Raw genomic sequence first — 25,293 nt, 5'->3', positions numbered from 1 at the left:
AAATACCACAATTAGTTTTACTTAAATTTAACAGAATCAAAAGATTCTAGAGTGAAACTGAAGAAACAATGGAATTTTGGCTCAGTGTTACATCATTGTAAGCCAGGACTCAACAAACTACATCAAGCAGGCCAAATTCAGCTTATGGCCTGTTTTTGTGCAGCTTGAGGGCTAAGATTTTTTTTTTTTTTTTTTACATTTTTAAAGGGTTGTAAAAGAAACAAAGAATAATAAGCAACAGAGATTGTATGTGGTCTGCAAAGCCTAAAATATTTACAATCTGACCATCCACAGAAAAAATGTGTACAAAAAAGCCTAAAAGATCTAAGGTTAGAAAAATTATTATGAAGGTTTAATTAAGTTTTTTGGGTCATTTTTTAACAATTTCATGCTTAAAGTTGAGATAATATAAATTTTCTCCCTGATGTTAATTGTAAGGAAATACTTCTTTCAGCCATTTGTGTACCATCCTTCAGTTTTGTTGGTTATATTATTTTTCTTTGTCAAAGTTTAAAACATTCAAATTATATTTTCCCACAAATTAATATAGTTGTTTAAATAAATTATTTAAATTGATGGAATGCCTACCAACCGTTATTCATGAATTACATTTCTATTTGAGTTCCTTATTTTATACATTTCTTGATTAGCATAGGATTTTACTTTTCATAAAGCTAGTGTAAAAATTATATTTCTTATAACTTTGTGTGCCTAATAAAGTCAGCTGCCTCAGTCTCAAAGGAAAAGTTTGATGAGTATAAAATTCTAAGGTCACACTCTCTCTTAGAATATTTTACTCATTGCTCCATTGTTTTCTGGCAGTTGCTATGAACAGGTATGAAGGCAGCCTATTTCTCATGAGTAGAAAAGTTACTATTTTTCCTGCCTAGATCGTAAGGAATCAGGAAGTTAGCATCTATTATGGCCATGGATGCATTTTCTGTTCCATCTGTTACATAAAACATATCTCTATATTAAATTGTTTTCTTTACTCTTCGTATCTGTTAACTTCCCTCTAATTTCTTCAGTGTCATAGTGTATTCATTTTGATTGTTAATTTGTTCATTAACTTATCTATTCATTTATTCATTTGTTTATTTAACAAATGATTTCCATATATAAGTTTACAACAGTTAACAAAGTCTGTACCTCCTTACGGTTTACATTCTGGTACAGGGAGAAATACAATAAATAAATGAATAAATGCATATTAGGCAGTGATATGTGAGTGCTAATGAGAAAATACAGCATTCAGACATTCGCAATGCACATTGGTTGGGGATAAGATTTACTTTATTCAGGCTGGGCGTGGTGGCTCACAACTGTAATCCCAGCATTTTGGGAGGCCGAGGCGGGTGGATCACGAGGTCAGGAGATGCAGACCATCCTGGCTAACACGGTGAAACCCCTCTCTACTAAAAATACAAAAAATTAGCCAGGCGCAGTGGCGGGCGCCTGTAGTCCCAGCTACTCGGGAGGCTGAGGCAGGAGAATGGCGTGAACCCGGGAGGCGGAGCTTGCAGTGAGCCTAGATGGCGCCACTGCACTCCAGCCTGGGAGAAAGAGCAAGAAAAAGATTTACTTTTTTCAGAGAAGGTGTCTCCAACAAAATGATCTTTGACTAAGGATCTAAAGAAGGCGAGGGTTGTGAGCTAAGGGGGATATCTGGGGGAACAGCATATTCAGGCAGAATGTTTGAAATCCCTGAGCCAGTGGCAAGTTTTTCATATTTGAGGAGCAACATAAAGGCCATTGTAGCTAGAGCAAAGTGAGAAATATAGACAATGGAAGATGAGTCAGAGTTGGATATAGGCCAAATTGTGGAAATAACTTGAGATTTTACTCTGAGTAAGACGGAAAGCCATTGGAGGAAATATTAATTTTCTATTGTTGTGTAATACATTATCACAAATTAAGTAGCTTAAAACAACACATACATTATCTCATAGTTTCTATGGGTAAGGACGCTGGGCATGGCTTGAGTCTGTTTTGTGCTTTGAAGTCTTAAAAGGCTTCATTCAATGAACTAGCCAGCCTGCATTCTCAGCTGGAGGCTTGACTGAGGATGAATCCACTTCCATGCTCATTCATATTGCTGGAAGAATTTATTTCCTTGCAGTTATATGATTGAGGGTCCTAACTGTTTGCTGACTGTCAACTGGAGGCTGCCTCAGGTCCTAGAGGCCACCTGCAGTATCTAGATGCTGTTGAAGCTCTTTGTCACGTGGACTTCTTTACATGGTCACTCACTGCATCAAGCCCACAATGAGAGCCTCTCTCTCTAGTCTGATGAGATAGTCTTATATAATGTAATTATAGAGATAACATTATACTAGTCTTGCCATCTTCTATTGGTTATAAGCAAGTCATAGCTCCTACCTACTCAAAGGGAGGAGATTACATAATGACATGAATATCAAAGGGCAAGGATCACCCTAGAGTCTTTCCTCTACAGAGGGTTTTGTGCTGGCAGTGACTTGATCTGAATTTTGATATTAAATGATTATTCTTGTTGCTATATGAAGAATATCCTGTAGGGAGGTCAAGACGGAAGCAGGTGGCCCAGCTAGGAGGCTAATATAATAATCAGGTTGTTTGAAATAGGGTGGTAATGGAGAAGGTAATAAGAAGTGGTCAGATTCTAGATATAATTTTGAGAGCGTTTGTTAATACTAAAGAATTACATGAGATATACAAGCAACATAGAAGATTCAAGAATTATGTGCAAGTTTTTAGCCTAAGAAAATTGAAGAAATGAATTGACATTTACTGAGATGAAGACTTGAATGAAGAATAGGTTTTATTGTGGGATGGTTGGAAAAAAGAATTCAGTTTTAGACTTGTTAAGTTAGGAAATGCTGGTTAGATAGCCAAGTGGAGATGTGGAGAAAGTAGTTAGATAGATGAATGTGGAGTACAGGGGAGAGTTCTGTACTATAGATATACATTTAAGAACCATCAGACAAGATGGAATTTAAAACAGTGAGACTGGATGAGATCACCAAAGAAGTAGGAATAGAGAATCAAAGCCATCTGAAGTCTGATATATGAAACACTCTAATGTTTAGAGGTGGAGAGATGAAGAGGAAACAGCAAGGAAGACTGAGAAGGAGTGTCCAGTGAGGGTGGAAGGTGAAAGAGAACCATGAGAGAGTAGAATCCTAGGAGCCAAGTGAGAAAAATGTTTCACATGATTATCATAAAATCTGTCTTCCTTCTGTATCACTAATTAGACTTCTAGCTAAGTCTATTCTATTCCTTGCTTTTTTAAAGGTATCAGTTACCTAATAATGTTAGATTCACAGTGGTTGATAGTGGTGTGTTTTTTTTTTTTAAGTTCTGGATTCTTCCTTTTTCTTTTGAATCTTATTGTATTTCCCCCCACACCAACCCCCCCTTTTTTTTTCTTTCTTTGAGACAGACTCTTGCTCTGACACCCAGACTGGAGTGCAGTGGCATGGTCATAGCTCATTGCAGCCTGGGCTCAAGCAATCGTCCCACCTCAGCCTCTCAAATAGCTGGGACTATAGCTATGTGCCACCACATCTGGCAAGTAAAAAAAAAATTGTAGAGAGAGAGAGTCTCACTTTCTTTCCCAGGTTGGTTGTTATATTTTCTTACCATCTTATTTTTGAGTTCTTGTTTTATTACATATTTAGTGTGAAAAAGAAAAATCTTTCTTATTTGCCTTATATTTTTCTTTCCTTTTTTTCCTCATAACTGAGTTCTTCATCTGTGCAATGATTGTTTCCAGTTTGCATGTATGTGTATATAAATAGTAGTAGTAAGAGTAGGATGTATATTTATTATCTTGCTTATGCATAACATGGGCAGAATGGGTAAATTTTTCTTGAATCATTTTCCACTGAATTTATAACTTATTTGCCCCTCTGGACTACAGTTTGAAGGCTAAGTATTGTTATTATTATTATTGTTGCTTGAGCAAATAAGTGTTAGGGCTGTTTATTGTCTTATTTGAGACATGGTCTCTTCTCTCTTTTCTGAGATTAAAAAAAAATATTGTCTTACGCAGTCAGAATACATTATCTTTTTGTGGATGGATACCTTTAAACATCATATTGTTTCTCCTACTCAGTGTGTTTCCCCTAGCAGGTTTTTATGCTTTTGCCAAGATCTCAAATTCTTGGAGGTTTTTCATGACCTTTTCCTAGGCTGCCTACTCATTCCCTTAGTCTGCTTCTTTTCCAATGTATCAAGCATAGAATATTCTTACAGTTTTGTCAATTCATAATGTTTTGGCAGTTCACTAGTCTCCCTTTGAGGGGGATGCATTCCAAGACCCCCAGCAGATGTCTGAAACTGCAGAGAGTACTGAATCCTATATATACCATGTTTTTTCCTATATGTACCTATGATTAAGTTTAATTCATATGTTAGGCACAGAAAAAGATTAACAATAACTAATAATAAGACAGAACAACTATAACAATATAGCAGCATCACTACTCTTGCACTTTGGGGCCATTATTAAGTAAAATAAAGGTTACTTGAACACAAGCGTTGTGATACCTTGACAGTTGATTTGATAAATGAGATGGCTATTAAATGACTAAGGGTGGGTAGCATAAACATAGCATATATATGCTGGACAAATGGATGAGTCACATCCTGGGTGGGATGGAGTGGGACGGCATGAGATTTCATCATGCTACTCAAAACAGCATGCAATTTAAAACTTCTAAATTATTTATTTCTGGAATTATCTGTTTAATATTTTTGGACCATGGTTGACCATGGGTAACTGAAACCACAGAAAGCAAAACAATGGATAAGGACAATTACTGTATACAATAGTTCAGGGGCCTGCAGTGAAGATTGAAGCTACAACTTCATCATCCTTAGCTTTCTGCTTTTTCTTTTCTTGAAATAGGAATGTTTTCTAAAATCCAGGTTCTCAATCCTTTCTCTCTCTCTCACTTTGTACTTCTTTTATGTATTTAATGATTATATCTATATAAATAACTCTTAGAGGCTTATGTCTTTCCTGGACTTCTCTCATCATTACTTAAATTCACCATTTGAATGCCTATTATTTCCTTAAACTCAACATGTCTAAACCACTCATCTTCGCATGATACCTGGCACATGGGAAGTGAACAGTGCATTTAATACATTCCATTTTAATTCATCTGTCTCTTCACTATCTTAGGCTTTTAGTTCTTTGACTTGTCTTTTTAATCTAGCCCCATGTGCAACCATTTACTGGTTGTGGTGATGTTTCTTTGGAGTATTTTTCACCTCTAGACCTGCTCCCTACTCCCTTTGTCAAGGTATTTTAAATTCATTTCCACCCCTGCCCTGAAGAAATGAAATTTAGGAACTGTTTTTCTTTCTCGTATATCTCTTTTCAGTACAATAAGCCTTTCTTGTTTACTTTTACCAGTAAGTTTCAGGGTAGCTCTATTTAAGGGTTTTCTTCTGTGGAAAAAAATATGTTATATATATATATATATATATATATATATATATATATATATATATATATATATAACTTACATATTTTAAAGTTACTTCATTAAGGCTAAGGATTTCCTCATTGTTCATGTTGGGTTTCTGATGATGTCTTGGATGATGAGACTCTCTGTCTTGGTTGGTAGTCACTTTTGGCTAGTGTATTTTTTACCTGGGTTTTGAAATCTTCATGCAGAGAATTATTGAAGAATCATTTTGTTCCCTACTGTGAACTTTTGTTTTCAGGCTAATCCATCAAGACGTGTCAACAAAGAGATCATCCCTCTATGTGTTCCAGGGTCAAATGTGCAAAAGTTGGACAGTATTTATTTGTTCTAACATGAGTTCCTTTTCCATAGAACTAAAAATAATTATAACATTTCTAATTACTCCTCACTTGTAGGGACTGTCTTCAACAATATGTTTCTAATGTTTATGCTGTAATATTTAATTGTGTTCTTTTCTAATTGACATAGACTTGATGGCTTAAATCGAACAAATATCTCATTGAAGCTAAGAATTTGCTATTTTGGATACATTCAATAATTTGCATCTTTCCTTCAAATCCATTTGGATTGATATGACATACTCCCTGTCACTAGTGACAGCCATTGGATTTGGATTTTTCAGTGTTTCACCAATTTTGTGAAGTAATGAGGCAAAATGCAATAAAAATTTAATTAGTTGCACAAACAGCGTAGTATAAGGATAGTGACCTTACAGCAACTGATTTGTTGCCTGGTAGCCAGTGCCAATTCAGGGTTTGAAAGTTGGCATAAAGTTGTCAAAACATATTTATGGGATATTCAAAAATCAAATGCATATTTGGAGACTCTGTACCAGAACCTTTTACCAATTGCCTTCTCTTAGGGAATGAATAGCTGCCTGCTCATTTAATACTGGTTCTATCTGATTTATTTTTCAGTTTTGACTCTCCAAACCTATTCTTAAATTTTATATTTAGTCCATTATTCATTTTGAATTTTTTGTATAAGGTTTAGGTTGATGTTCACTTTTTGGTCTACAGATATCCATTTGTTCTAGTATCATTTATTGAAAAGGCTTACTTTCATTGAACTTTGCTTCTTTGTCAAAACCCAGCATATTGGTGTTTTGACAATTTCTGGGTGCTCTACTCTGTTTTATTGACCTATTTGTCTATGCCAATACAACACAGCCTTAGTCACTGTAGCTATAGAGTAAATCTTGAAATTGGATATACTTTAATTCTTCCCACTTTATTCATCTTTTTCAAAATACTTTAGCTATTCTAGTTCCTTGACTTTCATATGAATTTTAGAATAATCTTGTCTGTATCTGTAAGAAATCTTGATAGGATTTGTATAGGAATTGTTTTAAACCTGTTAGTAGAGTGGATTACATTGCTGGGTTTTTGAATATGAAGCCAGCATTGAATCACTGGAATAAACTCTACTTGATCATGGTGTGTAATTTTTAAAATATTTGCTGAATTTTATTTCCTTCTATTTTGTTAAGAATTTTTGTGTATATTCATGATGAATATGAGTCCTTTAATTGTTTGTTTGGTATTATCCCTGTCTGGTTTTACTGGATTAGTAAAATGAACTTGGAAGTATTTCTCTTGTTCAGTATTCTAGAAGAGATTGTATAGAATTTGTGTTCATTCTTCTTTAATAATGTGGTAGTATTTACAGTGAAACCATCTAGGTCTGGCAATTTCTTTTTCGAGAGTGTTAAAATTATCAGCTTTATTTATCTAATAATTATAAGGCTATTCAAAAATATCTGTTTCTTATTGGGTTAATTATGACAATTTATACTTTTTGAGGAATTTGTCTATTTCATTTGTTTTCATATTTGTGTATATAGAGCTGTTTTTAATATTTCCTTATTTTTTTGATGACTGCAAATCTGTAGTGATACCCATTTCATTTCTAATATTAGTAATTTTTGTCTTCTCTCTTTTTATCCTTTGTCAGTCTTACTAGGGATTTCTCAATTGTATTAATCTTCTCAAATAATTGGGTTTTTGCTCTTATTTTTATTGCTCTTTTTCTAAGTTCTTGAAGGTGAAAACTCAAATTGTTGATTTAAACTTTTCCTCTTTTCTAATGTAAGCATTCAGTGCTATAAATTTCCCTCTTACTACTGCTTTAGCTTTGTTGCCCAAATTTTGATATGTTGTATATTAATTTTTCTTTTTTCTTTTCTTTTTTTTTTGAGACAGAGCCTTGCTCTGTCTTCCAGGCTGGAGTGCAGTGGTGCCATCTCCACTCACTGCAACCTCCGCCTCCCAGGTTCACGCCATTCTCCTGCCTCAGCCTCCTGAGTAGCTGGGACTACAGGCGCCTGCGACCACGCCCGGCTAATTTTTTGTATTTTTTGTAGAGAGGGGTTTCACCGTGTTAGCCAGGATGGTCTGGATCTCCTGACCTCGTGATCCACCCGCCTTGGCCTCCCAAAGTGCTGGGATTACAGGCGTGAGCCACCGTGCCTGGCCAATTCATTTTAATTTAACTGTGTTTTTAAAAATTTCCCTTGAGACTTTCTTTCTGACCCATAGATTACCTAGAAGTACATTGTTTAGTTTCCATGGGTTTGGAGATTTTCCTGTTCTTCAAGGTAGAGAGAATAGGCTTTGGTTTGGTTTGGGCCTTTTTTTTGTTTGTTTTTGGTCTGCATCTGTTGGTATTCTTGGATTGCTGACTTCTTTACTTCCAAGTCTGAGATATATGAAATGAAAAGAAAAGTTAGGGAACGCACCACTGCGTCAATCCTTGGGTACTGAGGTCCCTAGCTAGCGTGCCGCCTCCTCTTTACTTTCAGAGTCTTCCAATGCTTATTTTATATAATGCCCAGAGTTTTTAGTTGTACTTCGGGGAAAGAAAAGGGAAAATTACATCTACTCCATTTTCTCAGAAGCAGAAGTTGGTATTTCCTTTATTTCTATATTCTTGAGGAGTACCATGCTTTTGGTCACGTATGCCTGTTATAGGCAAAATAGATGAAAGGTGTCAGGGAATAAATCTCAACACAACAATGAAATGAAAATTATTTTAATGTTACCAGCAGTTTTTCAAAGGGTGACATATAAATCTCATTGATAAATAAACTTGTTTCTCAGAGTTTGCTATCTTTTTAGAAATCCATTATAAAAGCTGAAAAACAGGCATATAAAATGGGCTGTACCAGGCTGTTAGAAAGGCAGTTATGAACCAGACGGTGTTCTAAAAACACATACACATCCTTTTTATCATGGACATTTTTTCCCTTGTCTGCATTGAATGCTCTGAGAGTGAATGTCAATATTTATACATTCTTGAAGAGTAGAAGCAGAGACAAATTGGCAATTTTTATTTGGCCATAAATTTGCTGCCAGTGGTCAAAGATGAGGTGCAGAATTTCAGACAGTCTCTTTGTCCTGAAAGGAAAGATTTTAGTAAATCTTAGTGGTCATAGGTAGAAGAGAAATTATTGCTCTAATAGTAGCTTTGGAATTTGGAGAAATTTTCCAAACCAGGTACTTTAGAGGTGGGATGTTATATACTCTGTTCAAGAACATAAAAACCTTATACAACTGGAGCAGAGATCTATACAGAATGAGAAGTGGTCTGGAGGTGCCTGGAACTGATAGGATGAGGACCTTATTGACAGAAATTAGAAAAATTTCTGATTTAAAAAATATCTTAAATCTAGCATCTTATCAATTTTAAAATTTTTTAGTGATTTTTATTATTATTTTATTATAGACTCTTGAATGTTCTATGTATATAATCTTATTAGCAAAAAAGATGTTTTTATGTCTTCTTAGCCATTCTTCATTTGTTACAACTTAAAAGACAATTTGAATAATAATGATGAGGAGGACATCCCTCTTTACATTTTAAAATTGTTTTAACTATTTTTTGTAAGTAATCTTTACATCATATAAAATGTTTCATTTTATTAATCTGCCCTTATTCATCCACAAATACATTTTACCATCAAAATAGTAATACTTTCAAATTGGTAAATGTTTTCTCCCTATATCTTTATATGGATGTTATAATCAGAAGAACCATGTTTCTTTCAAGTTGTGATTATAGAATTTAGCTGTGTATCTTGTGGTTACAGTTATTGATGCAGCAATGTGTTATAGTGGAAAGATATTAGATTTGAAATTAGAAAACCTAAGTTCAAGCATTGAACCTAATATTTATTAGCTATGTGACCTTAGATTAGTCCTTTAGCTTCTCTGAGCCTCGGTTTTCCCATCTAAAAGTGGGGATAGTATTGTGTTATTGATCTCATATCTTTGTTTTCAGAAAGAAAATAGATTTTTGAAACAACTTAGTAAACTACAAAGCATTGTATGCCATAGTTAGGGTGATTATATGTTCGAATTTTCCTTGGACATTTATGTCTGTTATCCTTGCTTGATTTCTTTTGCTTTCTAAATTTAAATTAAATTAAATTTTTTAGAGACACAGCCTTGCTGTGTCCCCAAGCTGAAGTGTAGTGGCATGATCAAAGTTCCTTGTAGCCTTAAACTCTTGTGTTCAAAAGATCCTCTCAAATTCTGGCTTAATTTGTAAGAGCACCTCTCCTAGTCTCAAAAGTGTCCTAGAGTGAATGATAAATTTTGTCATCTAAAATACAGTTATTATCTTTCTTATACATGTCATCCTGGGTAGATTGAAAACTGACTGAGGACAGGGATAGCTCTCCACCTTTGTGTTACCAACCCCACGTAGCTCAGCACCTTTCATTTAGGGCACTCTTAATCCTTGGATTAAGGAATATTTTTTAAAAATAGCTATTTAAACCTGCTATAGATAGTGTTTTCTAGTGAACATCATTATCTTGGCTGATACTAGAACTTAAATAGGTTGTGTGGGAGGAACTTGCAGCTATATAATATGCCATGTTTTTCAGTTTGGGCAAGCAAAGTATAATTTAAGAGATGTATCTATAATAAATTGGAAAATATGCACTTAGAATCACTGAGCTGCTTAAAGACCTGATTAAAAGCCCTGTGCAATACCAAGTGAGTTTATGACCTGTGTTGACAAATAGAACTATAGAAAAGAACATTATAAGATTGGGAATTTAGAAGTGATGGTTTTATCTCAGATTATTTAGTAGGTTTTAGTAGTTTTAGAGCTCTATTTTTATTTTTATTTTTTGTCTCTTAATCAGGAGATTAAAGTTCTGGTGAACTGCAATGAATGCTTTGCTAAGTATTTACTGGATTCCCTTTTGTAAATCTTAAAACTTCAGGCACTACTTTTTTTTTTGTCTTGGGCTGAGAAATAGTATTCTGGGTCATATCGTGAGACATTTGCTTTTGGAGAAACAACATTCAATCCAACACTTATTTTAGAGAAGATTTTGTATTTAATCATTTTTAAGAACATGAGTAATCAAGAAATCTATCTCCTAGAAACCTTGAATTTAGGGGTAGGATGAAAGAAAGTAGTTTAGTTTTTAAATGTTCATAAGAAAGGAGGAATAATGCAAAGTTGCTGCATTGTCTAAAGTAACTTGGATTTTTTTTTTTTTTTGGCAAAAAGAACTCAAGAAAAATGTGGGCTTATTTTCAGGATCATTAGATGACAATGAAGCAGTAAAACTCATGAACCTGTCCAATAATGTGGAAATGATTACTTGGTGAAAAAAATAAATGTCTAATTATTACAACATCTTAACTTGCTAAATTAAAAACAAATTAAAACATATTTTTCTATCTTCTCTTTTATATATACTTTCCTCCTGGGAAAGGCAGACAGTTGGAGGTATTTTACTTCATCTTCCTGATTTTTTTTTTTTTTTTTTGGTTTTAAGGAGAGGGGAGTTTAATAGGCAAGAGGAAGGGAGAAGAGAGAAGGAAGAAGCTCCCTCGTACAGAGACAGAGGGAGGGGGCCTCCAAAGCTGGAAGAGGACGTCCCCAAGTGCAGCAGACTCCAGCCAGGTATATATGCAGAGGCTGGAGGAGGCCATGTCTGATTTGCATAGGGCTCAGGGGATTGATTTGACCAGGCATGTCATTCACGTGGCCTGCGGAAAAAGCTGGCCTTCCCACCCTAGCCTTTTAATATGCAAATGCAGGGCACCATGATGTTCTACACACGTGGGGATATGTGGGGGCAGCCACGTCGCGAGGAACATGTGAATATTGTTTTTTTAAAGGAAATAGAGGTTTTTATTTTATTGCAAGCATGTTGCTGCTGTAGGTTTGCAAATTGAGGAGGTGACATGTATTACAGTTAGTTTTGGTTCTGCAAGAAAAAGAACTTCTGGATATCTGTTTCAGGACAGCGTGAATATACTTAATACTACTGAACTTTAACACTTAAGGTTAAAATTGTAAATTTTATGTTATGTGTTTTTTTACCACACACAAAAATTTTTTTTTTTTTTTACCTGGTCAATGTAGTCTATTTTCTGTAAATAAACCTTGGATTAGAGCTTACCCAGAAATCTAAAATAATGAAGCCTAGAGATTTTAACAGACGATTTTCTTGTATGAATGACATTTACCTTGAAAGTCACGATAGAGAAACACGAAGAATCAGCCATGTACATACACAAATATATAAGGTATATAAAATTAGAACTATGAGTTAGGCTAGATGAGCTCAGCATTACCATATTAATATTGTTACAGATTTGGCATTTCAGGGCTGAGATGACAACTATATTCTAAATCTTTAATTGTAGGTTTAGTTAACAAACAAAAAACACCAAAGGGAAATAGATAATCAGGATAAATTGTTAAGGGAGCATATGCATGATACCAGTTCACCACTTTGGCCAGTAGTATTGAACACTTGCATGAAATAATTATTCTAACTTTTAACATGCACAGCAGTCAACTCATTTAAATGAACTCCTCTCTGCCCCCTCCACCTCTAGTGGGAGTGCTAATGAACAGTGAAGTGGCTGAGAAGAATCACTAACTGGCTATTAAATGATGGAACATCAGCTTTATCTTACAGTTTGATGTAAAAAGAAATGTGAGAAATGTGGATTAAATCTCACTAATATTAACATCACATTATGCCGGATTTGGAGAGATCATTACAGAACAGTTAGTTTAAATACCCATCTGATGCCTAGCTCCTTTCTCTAAAACAAGATTAAGAAGAATGTATTTAAAAACAATACCAGATTCCAAACTGGTTGTCATGTGGGCTCTTTTGCACTGTGATATTCGATCTATTTGGTGGATATTAATTCTTTCTTTTTTTTTTTTGAGACGGAGTTTTGCTCCGTCGCCCAGGCTGGAGTGCAGTGGCACCATCTTGGCTCACTGCAAGCTCTGCCTCCCGGGTTCACGCCATTTTCCTGCCTCAGCCTCCCAAGTAGCTGGAACTACAGGCGCCCGTCACCATGCCCCGCTAATGTTTTTGTATTATTAGTAGAGATGGGGTTTCACCATGTTAGCCAGGATGGTCTGGATCTCCTGACCTCGTGATCCACCCGCCTCGGCCTCCCAAAGTGCTGGGATTAGAGGCGTGAGCCACCACGCCCGGCCGATAGTAATTCTTAAGTGGTTAGCTCTGACCATTAGCTATTTCTTCACTAGATGATGCAAAATCTGTGTCCACTTAAATTTTTTCCCTCAGATAAGCATTCCCAGGATCTTTAAGAGTTCTTTATACAACAGGCTTTCAAGTGTTTTTAAAAAAATCTTAGCTGCTAGCCTTTAATAAACATGTTCCACAAAGTGTTTATACACAAAGTGTTTAATAAACATGTTCCACAAAGTGTTCACAATATTAGACTCAAAGTGATATCTAGTTGTTAGTTTAAGTACTTCAATTTTAGACACTTTTCTGTTTGAATTACTGTTTGAATTAGTAATGTCTGAAAAGAACGACAACACAGAAAATGACCTGTTACTAACCAATGTTAACATGTTATTTTCAAAGATGCTTCTTGCTTTATGCCTCATTTACTTATACAAATTAGTTTCTCTACTGCCCAAATTCCAAAGTGGTAGTTTTTTTTAGTCATCTTGATTCTCTTTCTTATATTCTTGTGACAATGTATTTTTTTGTTTATAAAGTGACACATTATTAAACAAAACTTGAAAAACACAGCAGTTTGAAGGAAATATATGACCCATAATAATTATCCATAACCATTCATCATTTTGCACATTTCTATTTTTCTGAATGGGTGGTGCGTGTATGTATTTATGCATGAAATATATGTAACAGAGTAGAGATTATACTATATACACATTTTGTACTTTATTTTTCTATCAAAATTACATTTTGAGCATTTCTTATTAATTGAACATTTGAAAAACCATGATGTGTAAGTTATGTGTAATATTCCATTTATTTATGAACTATTAGTGGTTCTTCTGTTTACATTGTTTACTACTGTGTTTACATTGAATTATAAATAATCTCATAATGGACATATTTTTATACAAACGTGTATCTCTGCATTTGTAATTATTTTATTTGCAGAGATTTCTTGAAGGATTAATTGATCAAAAGATATGAACATTTCCTGAGGCTCAGAGTTACCTCTCTAAAAGGCAAGGTGACCATGTTGTTGATCATTTCAGCCAGGACATTTTTACCAGAACAAATGCTAACCTGGACAGAACTAGGATAATAGGTGCAAAGATTTAACTGATTGAAATGGGACATAGGGTCATCCTACTAAAAGAAAATAGAATTATTTTTCTTTTAAGTTAAAAGTCTTCCAATGTTTACCCCTTAGTAGGATTAAAAAATACATCCGTTAGTATGATCTATTTTAATAAAGATAGTAAAAGCATATTGTCATGATAATTCATTATCAGCACAAGAATTTATGCTTTCTTATTCATCAGAATCTGTTTATGAATGAATGTAAAGACACATGGAGTGTTAGAAATAACAAGTACAGACACACACACAAACTTAGGATATACAATGTAATCTCACTATAAAATTATAAAATCGATCTGAACATAACACATTTCAAAGCATTACTATAAAGAGGAAGCCTGAACCAAGTAACCAACCAAGAAGTAAAGATGTGGAAGAAAGAACTTTATTAGTCTTTTAAGTCTTTCCCAGATAGAATGAGAAAAGGATTTTACTCTACAATGGGATATTTTGAAGAGATAACTTTCATAATCTAAGTGAATAAATTAATGAACTTGTAATATGAGGATTTTTTAAGAGACAGTATGACATTTAAGCGTGACACAACTATTTTAAGGCCGTCTTTGTCTTTAGCTTTTATTCTTTTGCCTATATATGACTTGGAACTTGTGATAAGGCATTGTGCTTGACAGGGGCAGATAGTTAGATGACAATTCGAAGACAAAAATTTAGTAGGACATTTTTAAAAACAGTAGATTTAAAAGGGGTTGCTAAGAGGGTTCTTGGCAGGCAATGATATTCTGTTTCATAGATAACAGTTTCCTTGGGTTATCTGTCTGAAAAATAAAATTGTGTTCTTTATAGAAAATATATAACTGCTAATAAACATTCTTGCTGTAATTTTAATTGTAGATTTCTTTTACTATTTAAGACATATAAAGAGATGGAAAATATAAATCATGAAGTTAGAGGTATGATAGAATGAGCACTGGACATATAAAGACAATTTTCCTTCCTTGCCAGTCCAGATGTCTTTCGTTTCATTTTCTTTGCCTATTGTACTGATTAGAACCTTCTGTACAGTACTATAGAAGAGGTATTGAGAATAGACATCTTTGTGTCGTTCCTGACCCTAGGGGGAAAATTGTTCAGTCTTACGCTGTTAATTTAAGTATGATACTAGCTGTAGGTTTTTCATAGGTGCTCTTTATCCAGTCCAGAAAATTCTATTCATAGCTTGCTGAAAGTTACTTTAAAATGAAGAATGAATATTGAATTTTGTCAAACTTGTTTTTCCCTAAATCTACTGAGATGATTATGTGGGTTTTCTCATTTAATTTGTTAATATGGTGAATTACATTCATTATATTTTATTGTTAAGACAATTTGCATTATGGGATGAACTTTGTTATGATGTGTTATTCTTCTTACATATTATCAAATTTTATTTACTAATTTTATTTTGCATCTATGTTCATAAAGGATATCGTCCATAGGTTTTGTTTTATTTTTCTTGTAATGTATCTCTGGTTTTGCCTTAATACTTGCCTCACAGAAGAAGTTGAAAAGTATTTTTGTCCTTTCCAATTTTCTGGAGAGCTGTGTAGAATTGATATTACAACTTTCTTAAAATTTTGGTAGAGTTCACCAGTGAAGCCATCTGGGCCAGGAGCTTTGTTTGTGAAAAAGCTATCCAGTCAATTTTAAAAATAAGCAGGTTATCTGTTTCTTCTTGAGTGAACTTTGGTAGTTGGTATCTTTTAAGAATACCATTTTACTTAAGTTGTTGAATTTTTTTGACATAAAGTTATTGATAAAATACACTTATTTAACTTTCTGTAGAATCTGTAGCAATGCCCCCTTTTTTATTGATAATTTGTGTCTTCACCCAGTTTTTCTCCATGAGTCTGGCTAGCAGTTTATCAGCTTTATTGATTTTCTAAAGAATGAGCTTTGGAGTTTATTAATATTTTCTATTTTTTTTCTTTTTTGTTGATTTCTGCTCTGCTATTTATTTATTGTGCTTACTTGAGGTTTAATTTGCTATTCTTTTTATTCTGTAAATGCCAGTTATGTCAAGTTGCTTGATAGTGTTAACTCTCCTGCATTATTGCCAATTATCTATTTTTCTATCAATTACAAAGAAATATTCAACTTTCCAACCATAATTGTAGATTTGCGTATTTCTCTTTGCAGTTTTATTAGGTTTTTACTTTGTGTAGTTTCAAGCTCTGTTATTAGGTGCATAAACCTAAGCACAATAGGATTGTTATGTCCTCTTATACAATTGACCCTTTTATTATTATGAAGTTTTTTTTTATCCCTGGCAATATTCTTTGCTCAAAATATACTTTAATATTAATATAGCTACTCCATTTTTTTATTTTGATTACTGTGGCGTGGTCTACCTTTTCTATCCTTTTACTTTTAAACTTTTTTTTTTTTAGCTATAGAGCATTGTACATTTTGGGGCTCTAGGTTTTATGTGGGTGGATCTTTGATATCATTTTGCACTTTCAAGGGACTTGGACTGTATCTTCGCTCCCCTATGTGTGCCCCATTAACATGCTGAGTCAGAATGGTAGGTAGTTTTATTTGTGAAGATGTAGAGAAGGGCTCATTTTGGATATAAAGGGTTGTTGGATTTTATGTGGTCAATTTGAGTTAGCAATTCCTGATGGACTACCTTGGGGGCGGATATGTCCAGCAGGCAGTTGAATATATGGTTCTGGATCTCAGAACTACGTGTTCAGGAGGGCTTGAATTCATGGGTATGGAAGAGTTTCCCTAATAAAACTCTTCAGAATGAGAGGACCAAGTATGAAAACCTGGCATGCATGAATATTTAATGAGATAGAATCTGTAGTTTAGGAAAGTTCTAATGCCATAGTGATACTTATAATAATAATTTTTTTATATCTATGAATTGTTAAATACAAAAACAGTGAATCCTATATAATGAAAGATTATTTGGATATTTCACTCTATGATCTGCAGAGATTTTAATATTTCTTCTAAAGTACTTGATCTAAATGTATTACCTCAGATAGCTTAAATGTCCATAAGTATATTTTTAATAAATTTAGTATGCCACAAAGAATTCAATTGTCCTGGTTAACGAGTTACATAAAGTGCCCAAAAAACTCAAGTTTGTCAGCTTTTTTGTTCATAACTCTTGGTGCCAAGTAATATGACAGCAGATTCACATATCCTAAACCTTTGATAATTATGTGATTCAGTTGCCGTGTCTCAGAGTATTTTCCCTAATGATCTTTGGTCTCTGTTTAAGTGCTCCGGTTGTTGAGTAACCTTACCCTGATTAGGGGTGGGGGAAATAGTGGGATAATCCCATTACATGAAAAATGTCACAGGCTGAATTCTGCATGCTGGAACTCTTGGCAGCAAAAGTTCAAGTTCCTAAGGGTTGTGTCTAGGCTGTTCAGAAAATTGATCCACGTAAGATTTTATTTTAACTTTAAAATGCACTTGTCCAAAAACTTTTAAAGCAATGTAATAATATTTGGCATAATGTCTCTACTTAATTTTTTATGTTAACTGTTGGTTATCTATGAAATTTATTGTACTTATCCATAATCCAATGACAGGATAGAAAATTGGATGGTTCATTATAAGTGATCTACCTAGAAAGTAAAATTTTCAAATTCTAACTCTGGTTTTATTATCAGCAGATTGTGTGATGTGGGCAAAGTTATACGCTGGCTGGTATTACAGTTAATCCAATGTCCAAATTTCAGAAGGATTTTGAAATTATGTCTTTGCTGAAGGCATGATTACTAACAATTTAATCTAACCATCGCTTCATGTTTTTATAAAATATTTAATTTAAAGCCAAATGCAAGATTTGTGAACAGAACCTCATCTCCAGTTTAATTATTATTTTAGGAACTTTGGTGATAAAATTAGTTACATCAGGGCTGTGAGTTAGGTGAGACGTGGAACTGATTATCACATTCATTTCACATGAATTTTTTTCTAGGCCCATATAACTAAAATTAGGCCAGCTACGTAAGTTAAAAATAGTAAATACTGTAAACCATAAAAGAGATATTCTTAGTGTATTTATATTTATAAAAGTCCATTTTATGTTATCACTTAAAAATGTGTCTATAGTTCATCTACAGTCATATTTATTCTCTTTGTATTTTTCAGGAAATATTTACGCATAGGGATTGCAATTATTCAAAAATCATTTTAACTTGTCATGTTAATGATAAGAGTGATGATCAGCAAAGGTAATAAACACAGCTCAACAAACCATTTAATACAATGAAAAGGTGCAGTTACCATACTGAAACTTTTACTCACCAACATAATCAGTGAGGGAAGACCATAGGCCTTCAAACAAGATGCATCCTAGAAACTGGGGTCCAGTTCAGGAAATATTATCCTCCAATACTGATGTCAGCACCATGCATGGATGGGATTTGCTATTTAAAGCCATCTCTCGTCTAGTGTAATTTTGAAACTGCAGGAGCTGAATATGACAGCAGGAATGAACCAAATTAAAATATAATTAAATATAGTGAAATAAAAATTACATATTGTGAACATATGTTGAAACAAATACAGGTAATAATCTTTCATGAACTGTTGAAAAACCAGTTGTAGAGTAAGCATTCTCTTTGATACACAAAACTTGTGTGTATCAAGTTTTCTCAGGCAAGATGGCACCCAGCTTAATACCCTTTTATTGTAATATCTGAGCGTCGCGTGTCTTCATGAAGATCTTCATGAAGATCTTCATGATAGTTACTTTAAGAAATAAATAAATGGCCATTTTAGTGACAGATAATTTTGGTTAATGAAAATCATTTCATTAGATTTTACCTCTTTCTATTCTGTCTTTTAAAAATTATATGAGTAATGCAAGTTGTTTTTAGAAAAATTAGAAAAGAAAAAAGATGAAATTGCATTACAATTTCATTTGTACTTTTTATAAAATATGATCCTTTTAAACATATTATTTTAAAATCTAATATTTGTTTTTGTTAGTGATATCATTAGGTAAAGATATTTCAGTTAGCCCTAAGTAAGGAAAAAATATGATTACTACTATTAGGTTTACTTTCCATTAATGTGAAAAGAGTAGCCGTAGTAACACTGAATTTAAACATCAGAAAGTTATATGCAATGATTTTTTTAACCTGCAAGCCTGAGAGCCAAATCCTGTACCTATAGGAATCCACCAAATTTTCTATTTTTGTCAACCCTCTTTTCTATACTAAGATTTATTCATAATAATTCTTCCTGTTATGGAGTAATGATTGCAAAATAGTAACAGTTGGGTCATTTGTTAGCAAGTAATAGAAATACAATAATAGAAATGTTAACAAAAGACCATACGACCTGTGGGGACAATAAAATGGGCTTTATTTTCTGATAGTAATCTCTAGATTGGGTAGACCCAGCCTTTGGGACAATACAAAACTACACTCTGAGGAAGGACTGGAGAGTTAGAGATTATAAAGGCAAGAACTGAAATGCAAGGGAGGGGTATCTGGGGAGCCAGGAACAGAGCCTTGCTTGGACCACCTTTAAGCCTAAAACGACAAGTCTCTATTGGTTAATTCCAAGTGGTCAATTGGGAAATTTTTAGCAGCAGTCTATTTTGGCATCCATAGGCATCAATAACAGGAACTGGTTTAGCTTGATTGCAGAAAGGGAAGTCATAATATTTTTTTGCAACATTTTCCAAGAACACAGAGTATGTGACTGCCCCTTCATCCTACTATGGCTGCCAAGTTTTGCTTTAACTTGAGCATCTCAGTTAGCCACAGGGAGTCCATTTTGTCTGTAGATGGGGAATAATTTGACAGCAATAAGTGTTACAGCCCAGTGGGTTCTTCTTGCCTGCTGCACAGAAAAGCCAATACACAGAGACAGTGGTGTTGCAGTACAGAGACAGTTTATTCATTGCAAGGCAGCTGAGTTGAAGAATGGGAGATATTTCTCAAATTCACCTCCCTGAGAACTCAGAGGCTAGGATTTTTAAGGGTAATTTGGCGGGCAGGGGGCTAGGAAATGGGTGCTGCTAATTGGTTGGGGATGAAACCATGGATCTTGGTCAAAAAATTTCTTGGGTGCTGAGTCAGTTTCTGGGTAGGGGCCACTGGACTGGTTGAATCAGTTCCTTGGTATGAGTCATGGATCTGGGTGGATTCAGTCCGTTGCTAGAATGCAAAAGTCTGAAAAATAACTCAAAGACCAAGATAGTGATGTTATCTATAGGAGCAAATGGGGAAGTCACAAATCTTGTGACCTCTGGTTACATGACTCCTGAGAAGTAAGAAATTATAGAAAAGCAAGCTAGGATACAATAACTGGTTATCATTTAGCTACACTAACATTTTAGCAGAATTCAGGCCCCTCCCATAATCCTAACCCTGTGGTCTTTCGTTAATTTTACAAGGGCAGTTTTCAGTCCCCAACCAGAAGGGACTTAGTTTTGGGAAGGGTCTATTATCATCCTTGCTTTAAAGTGAAACTATAATTTCTGTTAGCTTGACCTCCACCCAGGACAGTTAGCTTGTGAGGTTGGAAGCAAAATGGAATCAGTTATGTTAGATTTCTCTCAGTGTCATAATTTTTGCAAAGATGATTTCATAAGCACAGAGATTCTTATCTTTTTTCCCTTCGAAATTATTTCATCTTTGATATATTTCTAATATTCTCACACATATTTTTATCTTGGCCAATGTCTGTCTCATACTTCATAATAATGCCACCTTTATTGCTCCTTGAGGTCACCTCATCTAGGTGAAGACTGTTCCAGACAGACTCTGACCTTGTTTTTTGGTTTCCCTGATCCCAGCATTAGCTAGTACATAAGATGCATTAGTGTAGCTAAATGTGTCACATTCTAAATTTTTCAAGGATAGTTCATAAAGAATTTTTTTTTGGTAATTTTTCTATGTTTAAAGTGATTTTGAACTGGTTTGATGGAAGAAACATTTTTTTCTATGTCTAGCAGCTGTCAACTCTTCTCCTCTTTATCATTTTCTAGGTTAGTGGCAGACCCAAATATCACTCTGAGACCCCTTTCCTGTTCTTTCCTGATTTCTGTAACATTCAGAAGCAAATGTTAAAGCAATGCTGCTATTGAGTTTGAGCTATGGTTAAAGTAGTAAAACCTTAGTAAATCATTTTTGTTCAATAACCCATACCATACCTGACCAGAGATATGTGGCTTGGGACTTGTCATTTTTGTTAGGGAAATGTAGGATTTGCAGTATGTCAAGCTTTTCTATCCAGCTATGAGGTCTCTAGTCCTGTTCCTGCACTAGAGAGTTGTAGAAAGGCAGGGGAAACTTTCCCTTTGTCCTCTGAAAGTTTGCTGAAAATCAACTGACAAAAGGCAAATTAAAAGGAGAAAAGGCATTCAACATTTGTTGATGTGCACACATATGCAGGGGAGTCATACAAAATGTGAACTTAAAGAGGGGCCAGACGGTGATGCTTAAATACTCTCTTCACAAGAGAGAGATGTATGGGCCTGGGAGGCGGGAGGCAGACATTATGTGAAGGTGAGCAGGGAGCTGCACAGCGACAAAAGTTGTCTCATTATGCAGACTAAGTCCCTCAGGAAATCTCTTGGAGCTGCTCTCAGAAGAATAGATGAAAAGTCTGTCCAGGCTAGTGAGGACTGTCAGTCTCTTCTCTTATGCAGTGATTGGTCTTTCCTGGTTATTTGATGAGATCCCTAGGGAGGGGGTTTAAGACGATTGCATTTCTTTGGAAAGATGTTTTCTTGGTCAGATAAGGAAATTCCAAAGAGATTCTCTCCCAGTGCTTGGGGGTGAAATAAGACAAGGTTAGACGGACCTTGAATCTGATTCAGGTTCTAAGATCTCTCAGCATATCCAAGCACCAGTTTTTGTGGCAATTTGTTGTTGTGCCCCAACAGGGTATAAGAGCATCCTCACTGAAATCCAATTTGCCTTGTGATTCAAGTACTTGATTCCAGCACTTTTGGTCACAAGGTAATTTGAGGATTTTTTTAAAAATTTATTTTATTTTTTTTTAAATGCATCTTTTCTCTGGCAAATAGGGCACTTTGCTCAGCTCTAACACCAAGATCACCAAGTGTTTTCTGTTCCAACATCTTCCTCCTCATTACAGAGATTCCTGCAGATTAAAAAAAAAAGTTCCCTGTTCTTCAGGTATTGCATCTTTTTGCAGGACTTTCTCTTCATTCATTTCATAGTGAAAAGCAGCATGCCCAAAGATTAAGAGCTTGAGTTTTGGAGTCAGAGGAGTCTGGATTGAATCCTGGCTCTGCCACTGTAGCTCTTCCGCCTTGAGCAGATCACTGGCTCTCCCCAAACCCCAGTGTCTCTAGCTAAGAAATTGAGATTATTTGTACTAAATGTGGAGCAATTATTATTAAATGTAGCTTTTCAATAATATAATGTATTAAAGGGTTTAGCGTAGTAACAGTCATACTCTGGGGGCTTCACATACCAGTTTATCCTAATTTACAGCCTTTTGTGAGATTCCCTCTGATGTTCTAGTTTAGGAGAGGAGCTCCTCCACTCATTGTGCTTTTCTAAGCCTCTTTTTCTCCTCTAGAAACCTCTTTAAAGTCCCATCTTTTGCATGGATTTTTGTGTATATCCTCAATTCAACATGCAAAAAAAAAAATACTCTGTGATGACTGCAAATGTTTATTTCACCATATCTGGATTTGGGATCTGCTTGTCCATCTTCCCAACTAATAGTTTAGGATACAAACTAGGCTTTTTTTGTTTGTTCTTCCTGATGTCATATAAATCATGCTATACTGTACACTAGTTGGTATAATATGCTGTCCACATTATTGCTTCCTGGTGACGACCGTGATGATGATGATGAGTTCCAAACAAATACAAAGCCATAATATTTTCAGGATGAAGGCCAATATTAGATTAAATTTAATTAGATTTTAATGTGACTAATTGAATGCACGCCATAGCCTTTTGAATTTAACTTCCTGTGGAGTATGAAGTTATAGGAGCATGGAACTGGTTGTAATACATACAATTCTCAATACATATTTACATGAGGATGTGTGCACCTCATGTAAATATGTATTTAAATTTAACACGTTTATGAAGCTGCTACTAAAAATTGCTATGTGGCAACGGATTAACATCTCTGAGAACTCCTTATAAGAGTAATTAGGAAAGGTGATTCAAATAAAGTATTAAGCAATTTGTTTGTTAAATGTTATAGAGGTCTGTGGAGAACCTTATCCCCTGACTTACAATTGAATAGGCTTTTAATAAATTAATCTGAACTAGAAATTATTTTTTCAAATCCCTCATGTGGAACTCCACCCAAAATTTATTAAATAACAAAGAAATTAAATATAATTTCCCTCCTGGCATTGATTGTCTTATAGAGAGGAGAGATGAGCAGAGCCTAGGAGATCACAATACCTTTTTAATATAGAAATACTGCAACCTTTATGTTCAATGCACATGTCTTTGTAAGTAAGGGCCTGCTCTCCTAATGTGATCTTGTTCTGTTCATTGCTTTAAAACTTGCATATCCCTCTATTTTCCCTACCAATAAAGAATTTCCCCTGTCACATTTTTCAAGCTTTTAGATACAATTTTAAAGATTCACCATGCAGTTTTTCTTAATATTTTGCTTAAACTTGTTTTACTGTATCTTAACTTTATCATTTCTTATTTGGCTACCCTAATGGTTTTTTGAGGCCTGTCCTCCCTAACCGTGACAGCTATAATACTGCCTCCTCAGTCATTTCTTTTTTTTTTTCATCACTGAGCATGCCTAGATCTTTTATCCTTTAATCATGAAAATTATTTTGGGAAGTTTGCACCTTTAATTATTAGATTTTTAAAAATTATGACCTCTTGTGTCTCACACAGTCTTAAAGTACCCCCTTACCTAGAGATATTGTCCTAATTGATGATTAAGCCTTGTCAATGGAGATAAATTCTTCAGTTCTTTATGATAAGCTAGCAGGTTGATTTTTTTGGAGGATACTTACAGTAACATCTACATTAATTTCTAAAGACCTTAATTTTTACTTTGTGTATCATATAACTTTTTTCATAAATTTTATAAGTTAAAAAGTTTTTACTGCTCTTAATTAATGCTATACATATTTGAGAAATTAAGGTCCCAGAAAATAAATCATATCATACAAGAAGTCAGTAGCTAAATATAGTTTTGGCACATATATTTCTAAGGAACTAGCTCTTTGTACTACTAACAAAATCACTGCAATTTATTGCTATATCAATTGTTTTGCAAATAGTTTTGAACACTTGTATTAGAGACTCTTCCTAGGAACTATGAGGGATATTATAATTCAGACAGAAATATTATCCTTAAGACTCTTGTAAGTATAGTGGGGGATATAACATGTGCACACAAATAACCATACTACAAGATTTAAAAGGACAAGTATTATAAAGGATAGATAGTGTAAGTGCTGTGGGATTCTTACAGGAGAAGAAAGACTTCTGATGAGGAGGAGCAAAAGGAGAAAATTTTGTGGAGGAGGCATTCAGTATGTTCCTCTAAAGAAAATCAATATTGGAGAAAGCAGCGTGAGCAAAACTAAGGAAGGGGAAAGCACAGGGTGGTAGTAGTGTTGGGAATAGGAAATGAGTTCACCTTTGCCCAGACTTATTGAGCATCAGTAAGGACATGGGGACTTTGAGCTGGACATGTGGCTTTGGATTATTTATTATTAGATTATTTATAAACACTGGTACTTTGATAAAAAGAGATCCATAAATAGATCCATGATTAAGGGGATTTTTATGATTTTTAAAGTATTTAGTAATAAGGTTATATGTGAAGGAAAGCTAGATTTTATATCATTTATTTGGCTCTAAACACTTATTTAGTTTCACTTGCTGGCGTATGTATCAAAGGTATTGTTAGCCCAAGTAATTGGCAGAATAGTAGTGGTCCCCCCTTTATATTGTGATTTTAGAAATACCAGGAAAGTTTGTTTTACAAAGTTCTCTGTCCTCTAATACCTGATATTTTCTTTGACATATTCTCTAAAAGCAAGTGATCAATGCCTTGATACATTTCCTTTGTTAAAATACAAAAGACTTTGGGCATAATATGGGAGTCCTGTGTAGGGAAAGAATATCTCTTTGAGTAAGTACTAAGAGTATTTATTTAAATATTGTTTAAACTCTTTGAGTAAATACTAAAAGTAAATACTAAGAAGAGAATATCTAGGCCAAATCTGGTTTTAAT

The 25,293-nt window shown here is 34.4% G+C and overlaps 1 protein-coding gene across 24 annotated transcripts in view; it reads left to right on the top strand.

Moving 5' to 3' along the window:
* The window catches only part of IQCM (IQ motif containing M), a 464,883-nt gene that overhangs the window by 29,947 nt on the left and 409,643 nt on the right, over positions 1–25,293 (top strand). For 7 of the 24 annotated variants that reach the window (XM_054683879.2, XM_054683880.2, XM_054683882.2 and 4 more), the window contains one exon: positions 18,217–18,299. The exons of 14 other annotated variants lie outside the window; for them this stretch is intronic. The gene's annotated coding sequence lies outside the window, so the exon portion shown is untranslated. Of the gene's footprint in view, positions 1–11,277; positions 11,406–18,216; positions 18,300–25,293 lie in introns of all 24 variants that reach the window. 3 more of the 24 variants (XM_054683885.2, XM_063809067.1, XM_054683896.2) reach the window with 1 other exon arrangement.

The sequence above is a fragment of the Pan troglodytes genome, chromosome 3, assembly GCF_028858775.2.
Source record: "Pan troglodytes isolate AG18354 chromosome 3, NHGRI_mPanTro3-v2.0_pri, whole genome shotgun sequence".
Taxonomy (NCBI): domain Eukaryota; kingdom Metazoa; phylum Chordata; class Mammalia; order Primates; family Hominidae; genus Pan; species Pan troglodytes.
Note: the sequence above shows the minus strand (reverse complement) of the source record. Positions and strands in the feature narration are given on the sequence as shown.